Genomic DNA, 10765 nt, shown 5'->3' on the forward strand with positions numbered 1-10765 from the left:
AATCATCACTATCTATAGCAGGAAGTGCCTGTGGATTCATTTGGAATGGTGGTTCCCATAAACTTTGTCTCTCAGACTTTTGGGGGGGCTGAGGGAGAATCAACAGGTGGGTGTCAAACGTAATGTCTCAGAATCTACGGAGGCCTCGTGGCGCAACGGTAGCACGTCTGACTCCAGAATCTCTAGGGAATCTGAGGGGTTTTTTTTATTTGTTTTAACAATTTCTCCAGGGGCCAGCAGGTGGGGGGGATGATTAAGTGCGCTGGACTCCTACATGGCCGACCACGGATTGAGTCCCAGACCTGGCGGCTTGCTTTCTTTCTCTCTCTCTCTCTCACTCTCACTTTGTCCTTCTCTCGCCAAATTAAAACAAATAAACAAATAAATAAATAAAGTTAAAGAAAATAATTCTTAAAAATTTTTTTTCTCAAGTACTTTGGAAGCAGAGCAGGTTTGAGAAACTCTGTTCAGCCTCTTCTCCAACCATCAAGCCAACTGATTTCTTCTTCTTTTTTTTATAGAGAGATTTTTGCTATAGGGAGTGTGTGCTCACTAGAGAGACAGAGAGACAAAAAGCAAGAAATCTCCTCACGGCGGGCACCACTAGATGAGCTGTAGGCCGTCCGTCACTCCTCCTGCTTCCTGCTCTTCCTTCTCCTCAGTCCAGTCCTTGGTTTTGATAGGATTCTCATGGCCGAGGCTGGCAGTAGAGGTGCCCTCCCCCCCCATCAGGATGTAGCCCTCCTTCCCAGGACTCAACAGCTGGTTGCTCAGGGCAGCAAGTGCAGAAGTACAACAGGGTCTCGATGCCAGGTGATTGGCACTGACTGAAGTGTTTTTCCCACTTCAAGACACAGACCGGAGGATTCCATTTTCCACCATAGGGACTGACTTCTCTCTTTCCTTCAGCCTTCTTTTTTACTTTTTTTTCAGTGTTTTTAAAATAAGCTCTAGCAAGCTTTATTAAAGAAAACTGTTGCATGATCTACTTTTCACCGGTCTGTTCGAAATGACCTGGATCAATGATAGCCAGTGTGCATGCTCTGTAGTATTTTCTACATGCTGTGCCCGATTCAGTGTTATTTCCACGGTAGTGATGGACACCGGTTTTGCCAACATGGCATAGTATTTCAGATTTCCTCAAAGCCGGGCAGTTGTTGGCGAGGAAGACCAACTTGGCTTTGCCTTGTCTGGTCATCTTCACAGTCTGCTGTACCCCAGGATGTACTTCCCACTCTTTTTTTTTTTTTGGAGAGATTTTCACTGTAGGGCGCGTGCGCTCGCCAGACAGACAGAGAGACATAGAGACAGAAAGCGAGAAATCGCCCCCCAGGGGGGATGGTCATGCCGCAATCCCTTCTCCTCCACTCTCCTCTCGGGATCTTGGGCACGCACGCACACGCGCCCGGCGTGAGTTTTAAGCCACCGGGTCCGGTACGCGAACCGCGGTCGACTACGTGGGAGTCCAGCGACATAGCCATTACGCTAATTGCTGGTTCCCACTTCCCACTCTTCATAACAAGTTGGAGCCGAGAGTTGATCGACTCCAGCGACCTTCTCGTCTTCTTTGCGGCCACCATCTTCCTGTCTTGGGTGCGGGACGGCCCCCAACCAAAAGCAGCCGCCGAGATGTCCTTCAGCCTTCTAATGATTTTGTCAGCCCTCAAATTTTTTGCTGGGAATACTAACCTCTTAAAATTCCTACAGTGGTTTGTGTTTCCTGCCTCTATTTGTGATTTACTGGACATCCACACTTGCTTAGAGGCGTGTAGTTAGCCAGGCTTAATGTAGTACCCACCGTTCTGATTTGTTCTACGTGTCAACTTGGTGTTGATCTATTTTATTGATTTGGCAAGGCCACGGAGCCCAGATGTTTGGCCAAACTGCACTCTAGATGTTGTGCAGTTTTTAGATGGGATTAACATTTAAATTGGTAGGGGAGTAAAGTAGGTTATCCTCCATATGCAATGCAAAATCTGGACTTTCTAGCCTTCACAATTGTGTGAGGAAATTTCTTTCTCTGGGCACACACATGTGCAAACACACTCACACATACTCACACGTGCACGCACACACACACACACGTCCTGTTGGTTCTATTTTCTCTGGAGAATTCTGACTAACACACCAACATTCAAGGGAGGCATTTTTATTTTCCTTAACCAAAAATCAAGACCTTGTCTTCCACCAAGATGGAGGCAATTGAATTCACCAAACGAAATGAAGAGGGTTGAGATGTTGGGCAAAGACAAAATAAATAAATAAATAAATAAATAAATAACATTCACACTAGAATCTGTGAGCACTAATTCACCTTTGAAGAAATTGGGTTCCTCTAGAGTTGCAGGTGTCAGAGGAGGCTTACTAGCCAAGACCTGGCCAGCCCCTTCTTTCTTCACCTCATAGACTGAATCAACATGGTGGTGAAAGAAACCTGGATGTAGAATATTATACTCAGTAAACAAAAAGGCACATGGTAGGGGGCACCTGGATTTGAACCAGGGACCTCTTGATCTGCAGTCAAATGCTCTACCCCTGAGCTATACCCCCACACACCCATCCACTTCTAATAAGCACCCTAAACCTTCATGGCCACACTATGGCTGCCATCATCTTGAGACATGTACTTATGAGTGCTCTGCAATCACAGGCTCACCAACCCCCACATCTACACACCTGTGTAGGGTGCTTATTAGACATGGATGAGTGTGTGGGGGTATAGCTCCGGGGTAGAGCATTTGACTGCAGATCAAGAGGTCCCTGGTTCAAATCCAGGTGCCCCCTGCCAGTGTTCCTTTTTGCCACCTCTACTTATAACCAGTGTCGTTCTTGACCTAGTTCTTGGATAAGGCAATGGCATTAAAGTCACTGAGGTTTGTAGCTAGAACATCCTTCTTACCCAGAAGAGCAGTTTCAAAGAACCAACTGCTCAGTGGACCTCTTAGAGGTCAGAGTGGGGAAGGCAGGCCAGAAAAAGTAGGAAAACCTTTCTTTTAAGGTTCTTGCACTCTACCTGAGAACTCCTAAACTAGACTCTCTGGGAAGGGGGCCTAGGGGCTGGAAGTGCTTTAATAAGCTCCCTGGAAAATTCTGACACACACAGACACTCAGAGTTATTAATTTTATTTGTGCCCTTTTCATGGTATAGGTCAGGAAAACACACATGTGCGCGTGCATGAACACACACACACACACATGCCAATAATTAAAATCACAGCTGGCTCCATAGCCTAATGGTTAAGGGAGCCAGCTCCCACATGACTTGACTAACACACTGGGCATATGTGTGTGCATGTCCCAAACCCCAACAGGGTGGGAAAATGGAGAAGGGACTGCAGCACGATCACGTCCCACTAGGGAGTGTCTCTCCCTCTCCTTCTCTCTCTGTCTCTCTAATGAGCACGTGTATGCTCTGGCAATTACAAACAATCATGCCCAAACAAAACCCATGTGATTAGTCACCAAGTCAGGACTGGTATCTGCATTTATGATCAAGGACCTCTTTGTGCTGAACACTCGAAGGCAGATGAACTGCCTCCTTCCTCTCTCTTCTTCTTTCCGTCTTATTCTCCATTTGCTGAATCTCTCTGTGTCAGGTTGAAGTAATGACCTGAAGAAAGGAGCCAATCCACAGAAAGCGAAGAGGTGGCAACCTGAAAGATCTGTGGTCGCTGAAGCATGACACAGGACAGAGTGATCGCAAACATGTGGTGAGCATACAGGAAGGACACTGGGTGACACATAGTCTTGAATTGGACATTCCTTGCTGTGCTGTCAATGCTCTGCCCCTGAGTGATGCTCTCTTACCTGTTTAAACTGTCTTGATTGACACCATTTCACCTGTGTACCACATTCAAGGGTCCTATATGTGCTGGACATTTTCATTATTTCTAGAGAACTAGTGGGAACTGACTGACTTCAATCAGACAGACTTTTATTTGACTTTGAACTTCCCTTCCCCATAGACATCAAAGAACATCTAGAAATCTTCCCTGCCTGGGGACTAGCAGATGGCATAATGACTACATCACTGGACTCCCATGTAGTCAACTGCAGTTCGAGTCCCGGACCCGGTAGCTTAAACTCACACTGGGAGCGTGTGAGTATGTGCTTAAGATCCCTAGAAGAGAATGGAGGAGAAGGGATTGTGGCATGGCTATCCCTCCAAAGGGGGATTTCTCACTTTCTGTCTCTGTCTTTCCTGGTGAGTGCACACACCCTATAACAAAAACCTTTCCAAAAAAGAAAAAAAGAAATCTTCCCTGCCTGGACCTCTGCAACATCCCCCTCCTCAGTGCCTGTGTGGGGCAACAGTTTGGAGAATCATTGTAGAGAGCTGGAATACTCTTCTTTCCTTTCCTTCCACTTAAGTGTTATCTTCTCTAACCCACACCTGTACTCTCCACCTCACCCTTACCCTCTGCACATTGATGTACTTGGGGATTTATCTTGCATATGTTTACTCTCTACTCTTCCCCTTCCCATTTTCTAGTCATTGGCTTTGAAATGGTGATACTTTTATTATTATTATTAGTTTAAGGTTTTTGCCATGTGTGCTTGCTAGACAGAGACAGAAAGAGACAGTGAGAGGGAGTATGGCCGCATCACAATCCCTTCTCCTCCAATCTTCTCCTGAGATTTTGGGCATGCAAATACACATGCCTGGTGTGATTTTCAAGCCACCAGGTCTGGGACTTGAACCACTGTCAGTCATGTGGGAGTCCAGCACTTTAACTGCAACATCACCTGCTGATCCTAACATGGATATACCTTGACAGAGAGGTCATGGCCCAATGCTGGACCTAGACCGTCAGCTTAGCACAATGAAGGAGCTAGAAGTAGGCACAAAGCCTGGCCACGTGAGCTCCCAAAACTCAGGTCTCTAGTAGACCTGAGTTGAGACTAGGATCTCTTCCTGCTTGGAACTTCTCCTGGAGGTTAGCACTGCAAGGCCAGAAGACCACATAGAGCCCAAGGGTGCAGAGAAGGCACATCATCCAGAAGAGAACAGCCAATGGAGGCAAGGAACTGTGGGAATGATGTCAGGGCGGCTGAAGCCCCAGGTGTATTATGATCTGTAGATCTGTGGAATGCTTACTTCTCAGGGCAGTAATTTATTCAGTTGCTTTGATTTACTAGGAAATATACTTTCGATGTAGATAGCACTACTTCTTTCAATCTCTCTTATGTACCTCCTAGGATTTAAAAACATATCACATAGAATGTTAAAAGGTGAACAAATACACATCCCCCAAAAAAGAACTATAATGAGATCAGACAAACAACTTTGATATTTTGATGCCTATTATTCCAAACAGAGAGTTAAATTATTTTCTTGCAGAATTAAGCTAATCACTAGTCACTGGGTATACTCCTACTAGACTTTTTCTTACTTTGTCCTCCTGTATTTGCTTAAAAATGTTTCTATTCCTTTCCTATAAAAATAAAATAGGAGTTAAATAATCCAGTTTTATCATCAGGCCTTTCAACTATTGATCCTCTATTTCTACCAAAAATAACTCCTAAAACCACATTCGTGGGATTCTTCTTCAAGGTAGGATGAAGGAGTTGGTGGTATGACAGTACTTTTACCAAGAAGAACTATTCATAGAAAAGTCAGGTAAGCAATGAAATTCCCATTTTAAAAGTACCAGAGAGTTGCAGAAGCAGCAAAGACTAGAAGGAATAAAATTCCCAAGAGGCAATACCCTCTTAGAAGTGAGTTTAGAAACTATAGCTGGTTTTTCCTGGGGACATGTTCCAGTCTTGCCTGTGAACTGATAGTCCTAAGTAGGCCTGAGTATTGGGCTACTTCTGAGAGACTGAGAACCCAATAGAGCTTCTGGATATTTCTCAGTGTTGGAATGACAAAACTGGAGACTCAGGACAGCAAGCGTATGGCCGGTATCCACTTCTAAACCTTTGCAGAATTCTAAATTATGCGGGTAAGAGGCTATAAAACTAAGCAAAAACTTCTCGGGGGTGGGGTGGGGAGAGAAACAGAGTAGAACTTTAAGCAGTCTCATCTTACTGAGAAGATGAAAATCTATGGAGGAAGAGCCCCAGAGAATACACCAAGAGAGAGTGAAAGCCTTGGAGGAAGTAGTAAATGGAGACTATATTCAGCAGCCACTGTTTCCTTGAAATGCTTGCCAATTCTGGGTTGAGGTTCAGGATGAGCTTCCCATATTGGCACAAGCACAGAGCTGCCAAAACAAACAAACAAACAAACAAACAAACACCCCAGAAAAATAGAAGGAGCTTTTGGAAGTGGTACAATGTTGGAGAAAAAGAAAAAAGGAAAAATATATATATCTGGGGGCAGATGGCAAAGGTGCAGGATCTCACATGGCTAGCTATCTGGTATGAGTCCTGGACCCAGTGGTTTGAAAAACACATGTGTGTGTGTGCATGTATGCCCAAAATCCTGAAGGGAAGGAGAGGGAGGAAAAGGAATTGCAGCATGGCCATCCACCAAGGGGAGCGCTTTCTCACGCCCCATCTGCCTCTCTCTGACAAGTACATGTGTCCTCTATCACATATGTTAAAAACAAAACAAAACAAAAACCCCAAAAACCCCAGCTGATTTTCTCCCTTGGGGAAAAAAAAAAACTGCTGAGTTATGAGCAAGAAACAAGAGGCTAGAAATCAAGCCCAAATCCTCTAAAAAGGAGAGAAAATTTCCCTGAAACAGAGATGAAGAGACAAAGACCCACTAGGTTTGAAATTGAAAACCTGAGGTCATATGGGTGACAAGCCATGGGTAAAAAGAATATTACTAAAACTTCATTCTTGTTTATCTTAGCAGGAAAGACTCTGCTCATCCCCTTATTGATTTAAGGTTATAAGTTCTCAAGTCAAATCTACCTTTCTTTTAGAAAAAGAGGAGTGAATTCTGTCTAGTGAGATATAACTTCATTTTGAGACTTTATAGATTTTTTTTTCTTTTTGGAGACGTTTTTGCTATAGGGCATGTGCACTTCCAGGAAGACAGAGAGATGCAGAGAGACAGAGAGAGACAGAGAGACAGAAAGTGAGAAATCATGCCATGATCCCTTCTCCTCCATTCTCCTGTCAGGATCTTGGGCATGCACGCACATGCGCCCGGTGTGAGTTTAAGCCACTGGGTCCAGGACTCAAACCATGGTGGACTACATGGGAGTCCAGCCACGTACCCATTATGTCAACTACTGGTCCCAACCATAATGTAAATGTTAAAGAATAATCAAGGATTTCTGAAACACATGCAGATTGTTAACAAAAGGCCCATGAATTCTGCTAGATACCTGAAGTCACCTGAGGAAATTTGCACAAGACCTAGGAAGAGCCATGATGACAGTGACTCATGAGTAGACTCATAAGCTGACTCTATCCTGTAACCAACAAGATCAAGGTAGAAAAGACATTTTAAACTTGGCAATTACAGAAAAGTGTTAGCAGGGGGCACCCGGATTTGAACCGGGGACCTCTTGATCTGCAGTCAAATGCTCTACCCCTGAGCTATACCCCCTTGCCTGGCTTACCTTTCTCCTTAGTCTATTTCACCTGTGTTGACATACCCGAGGATTCTGGGGCACATTGTACATTTTGTCCATTCCTAGTCAACCTGAAAATACTGGCAGCCCTGCCACCAACTGCCTAGAATGCCTCTTCATGCATTCACCCCTCCACTCCCAGAGACCACTCCCTTGTCCAGTGGGCCCTTTTACATCCTGTAGCCAACATCTGGGCTCCTCTCCCTTCAGCCTATCAGGGACAGGGTGGCCTATGCGGCAATGAGCGGTTCGGGCTGGGCTGGGTAGCTCTGCTTTTCAATTTTTATTTATTTTTTCCCTTTTTGCCATAGAGAGAGAGGAAGTGAGAGGGAAAGTGAGAAATTGGCCTCTGGGAGATGACCACACCATAGTCACTCCTCTGTTCTGCTGGGATTTTGTGCATCCATGCACATGAGCCTGGTGTGTTTCAAGCCACCGGGTCTGGGACTCAAATTGCTGTTGTGCATGTGGGAGTCCAGTGCCTTAACCACTACACCACCTGCGGCCTCGGAGGTGGCTCTGCTTTAAGCTCTGGATCCTTCCGTGCTTGGTTTCGCTCTGAGTGGGGTGCAGGTCTGCCCCATGTGTGCTCCTTCTAGGATCTGAGCTGGAGGAGAAGCAGATGGCAGGGCGACACTCAATGGCAGAATGCAAGAGGCAAGCCCAACCATGCAGCTGGCTTCCAGCCTTTGCCCGTGGGACGTGTGCTGGCATCTCATCGGTTAAAGCAAGTCGCAGGACCAGCCCCCACTTACGGACAGAGAGGCATGCTCACCTCTAACGGGAGGGGTGAGAAGTCTCACGACACAGGCACAGGCACACGTGAGGATGATCACTCTAGGCCTTTCGGCTAAGATCACGTGTAGGAACAGGTGGAGACGGGGACCAGCAGCTTCATCTGCCACGGTCTGTCCCCTTGGTTGTAATCATTTAATCTCTCCCACATACACGATGTATAGTACTTACCTCTATCCAAGGCCCCTAAAGCCTCGTTCAGTCGGATGAAGTCCGGGAGCTCGTGATTTACGGTAAATGCAGGTAAGGATTTCCTTGAGACCATTATACAGAACTGTGAACTCCAAGGTGAGATTTCTGCCCAACGCCCATCTCAGACACAATGGTGGTACAAAAATAGACTGTGAATTCTGTCTAGTGAGATATAACTTCATTTTGAGACTTTATAGATTTTTTTTTCTTTTTGGAGACGTTTTTGCTATAGGGCATGTGCACTTCCAGGAAGACAGAGAGATGCAGAGAGACAGAGAGAGACAGAGAGACAGAAAGTGAGAAATCATGCCATGATCCCTTCTCTTTAAAACGTGGTGGTCCCTGCCAGTGGAGGACTATTTACAATGAATTATACCATGTAAGTGCCAACAGTTTTCCAGCCACCTAGAATCATTGAATGTTAGGGTGGATATTAGCAGAAGATTGTGCTTCCCCAGTTAAAAGCTTTAAATAAGGTGTGTAGTATTTTTTGACTCCATCAGACTGGGTGACCTCTGATTCAGCCTGTCCCTCTATAATATAAACTGTAAGTATGAATGAAGGACTTCTGAAACAAATGCAGATTGTTAACAAAAGGACCAATGAATTCTGCTAGATGCATAAAGTCACCTGAGAAAATTTGCACAAGATCCAGAAAGGGCCATGAGGACAGTAACTCGTAAGTAGACCAAGATCAAGGTGGAAAAGACATTTTAAACTTGGCAATTACAGAAAAGTATTAGCAGGGGGCACCCGGATTTGAACCGGGGACCTCTTGATCTGCAGTCAAATGCTCTACCCCTGAGCTATACCCCCTTGCCTGGCTTACCTTTCTCCTTAGTCTATTTCACCTGTGTTGACATACCCGAGGATTCTGTGGCACATTGTACATTTTGTCCATTCCTAGTCAACCTGAAAATACTGGCAGCCCTGCCACCAACTGCCTAGAATGCCTCTTCATGCATTCACCCCTCCACTCCCAGAGACCACTCCCTTGTCCAGTGGGCCCTTTTACATCCTGTAGCCAACATCTGGCTCCTCTCCCTTCAGCCTATCAGGGACAGAACCACTACACCACCTGCGGCCTCGGAGGTGGCTCTGCTTTAAGCTCTGGATCCTTCCGTGCTTGGTTTCGCTCTGAGTGGGGTGCAGGTCTGCCCCATGTGTGCTCCTTCTAGGATCTGAGCTGGAGGAGAAGCAGATGGCAGGGCGACACTCAATGGCAGAATGCAAGAGGCAAGCCCAACCATGCAGCTGGCTTCCAGCCTTTGCCCGTGGGACGTGTGCTGGCATCTCATCGGTTAAAGCAAGTCGCAGGACCAGCCCCCACTTACGGACAGAGAGGCATGCTCACCTCTAACGGGAGGGGTGAGAAGTCTCACGACACAGGCACAGGCACACGTGAGGATGATCACTCTAGGCCTTTCGGCTAAGATCACGTGTAGGAACAGGTGGAGACGGGGACCAGCAGCTTCATCTGCCACGGTCTGTCCCCTTGGTTGTAATCATTTAATCTCTCCCACATACACGATGTATAGTACTTACCTCTATCCAAGGCCCCTAAAGCCTCGTTCAGTCGGATGAAGTCCGGGAGCTCGTGATTTATGGTAAATGCAGGTAAGGATTTCCTCGAGACCATTATACAGAACTGTGAACTCCAAGGTGAGATTTCTGCCCAACGCCCATCTCAGACACAATGGTGGTACAAAAATAGACTTTGTTCTGATAAACATTTACATTCAAAGATTGAACAACATAAGGAGCACAGGGGCCAGCAGGTGGCGGAGCGGTTCCATTGCTGGACTCTCACATAGCTTTTGTTACAGCAGGAACCGCCTCCTAGATACCGATTCAGTGTCTGCCAGCCTCCCAATTATGTGGCAGGTGAGACACCCCAAACAAGGGATGCAATGTGAGTATTTGTTCTCGTGCCGTGGCTCTGCAGGCTGAGTGTGAATCCGCTGATCTGGGCTGGCTTGGCTGGTGGTGAGTCGGCTTCAAGCTGCAGGTCTAGCTGGCCTTGGCTAAGCGCAGTTGGCCTCAGGACTGGGTCCTGAGTGTTCATTCTGGGGCCCAGGTGGAAAGGGCAGCAGCTTCCTGGACAAACACGCCTTGAAACGCTGGAAGAGCCCGGGCAGCCCAACCCGTGCGTGCATCTTGAGCTCCTGCTCGCATCACCCCTACTAACATCTGCCGGCCAAGGCAAGCCACGGGTGTGTAGGTAGCCCCGTGCTGACCCAGCT

General features: G+C 46.5%; 4 non-coding genes across 4 annotated transcripts; 1 reads left to right on the plus strand and 3 right to left on the minus strand.

The window, feature by feature from the left end:
• Positions 1-2478: 2478 nt before the first annotated feature.
• On the minus strand, positions 2479-2550 carry TRNAC-GCA (transfer RNA cysteine (anticodon GCA)). Its single transcript has one exon. It is a non-coding gene; the product is annotated as a tRNA-Cys (tRNA).
• A 162-nt stretch (positions 2551-2712) lies between these two features.
• Positions 2713-2784, plus strand: TRNAC-GCA (transfer RNA cysteine (anticodon GCA)). Its single transcript has one exon. It is a non-coding gene; the product is annotated as a tRNA-Cys (tRNA).
• Positions 2785-7438: 4654 nt separating this feature from the next.
• On the minus strand, positions 7439-7510 carry TRNAC-GCA (transfer RNA cysteine (anticodon GCA)). Its single transcript has one exon. It is a non-coding gene; the product is annotated as a tRNA-Cys (tRNA).
• A 1756-nt stretch (positions 7511-9266) lies between these two features.
• Positions 9267-9338, minus strand: TRNAC-GCA (transfer RNA cysteine (anticodon GCA)). Its single transcript has one exon. It is a non-coding gene; the product is annotated as a tRNA-Cys (tRNA).
• Between the last annotated feature and the right edge of the window lie 1427 nt (positions 9339-10765).

This window comes from Tupaia chinensis, unplaced genomic scaffold (genome assembly GCF_000334495.1).
Source record: "Tupaia chinensis unplaced genomic scaffold, TupChi_1.0 Scaffold143622_1, whole genome shotgun sequence".
Classification (NCBI taxonomy): Eukaryota; Metazoa; Chordata; class Mammalia; order Scandentia; family Tupaiidae; genus Tupaia; species Tupaia belangeri.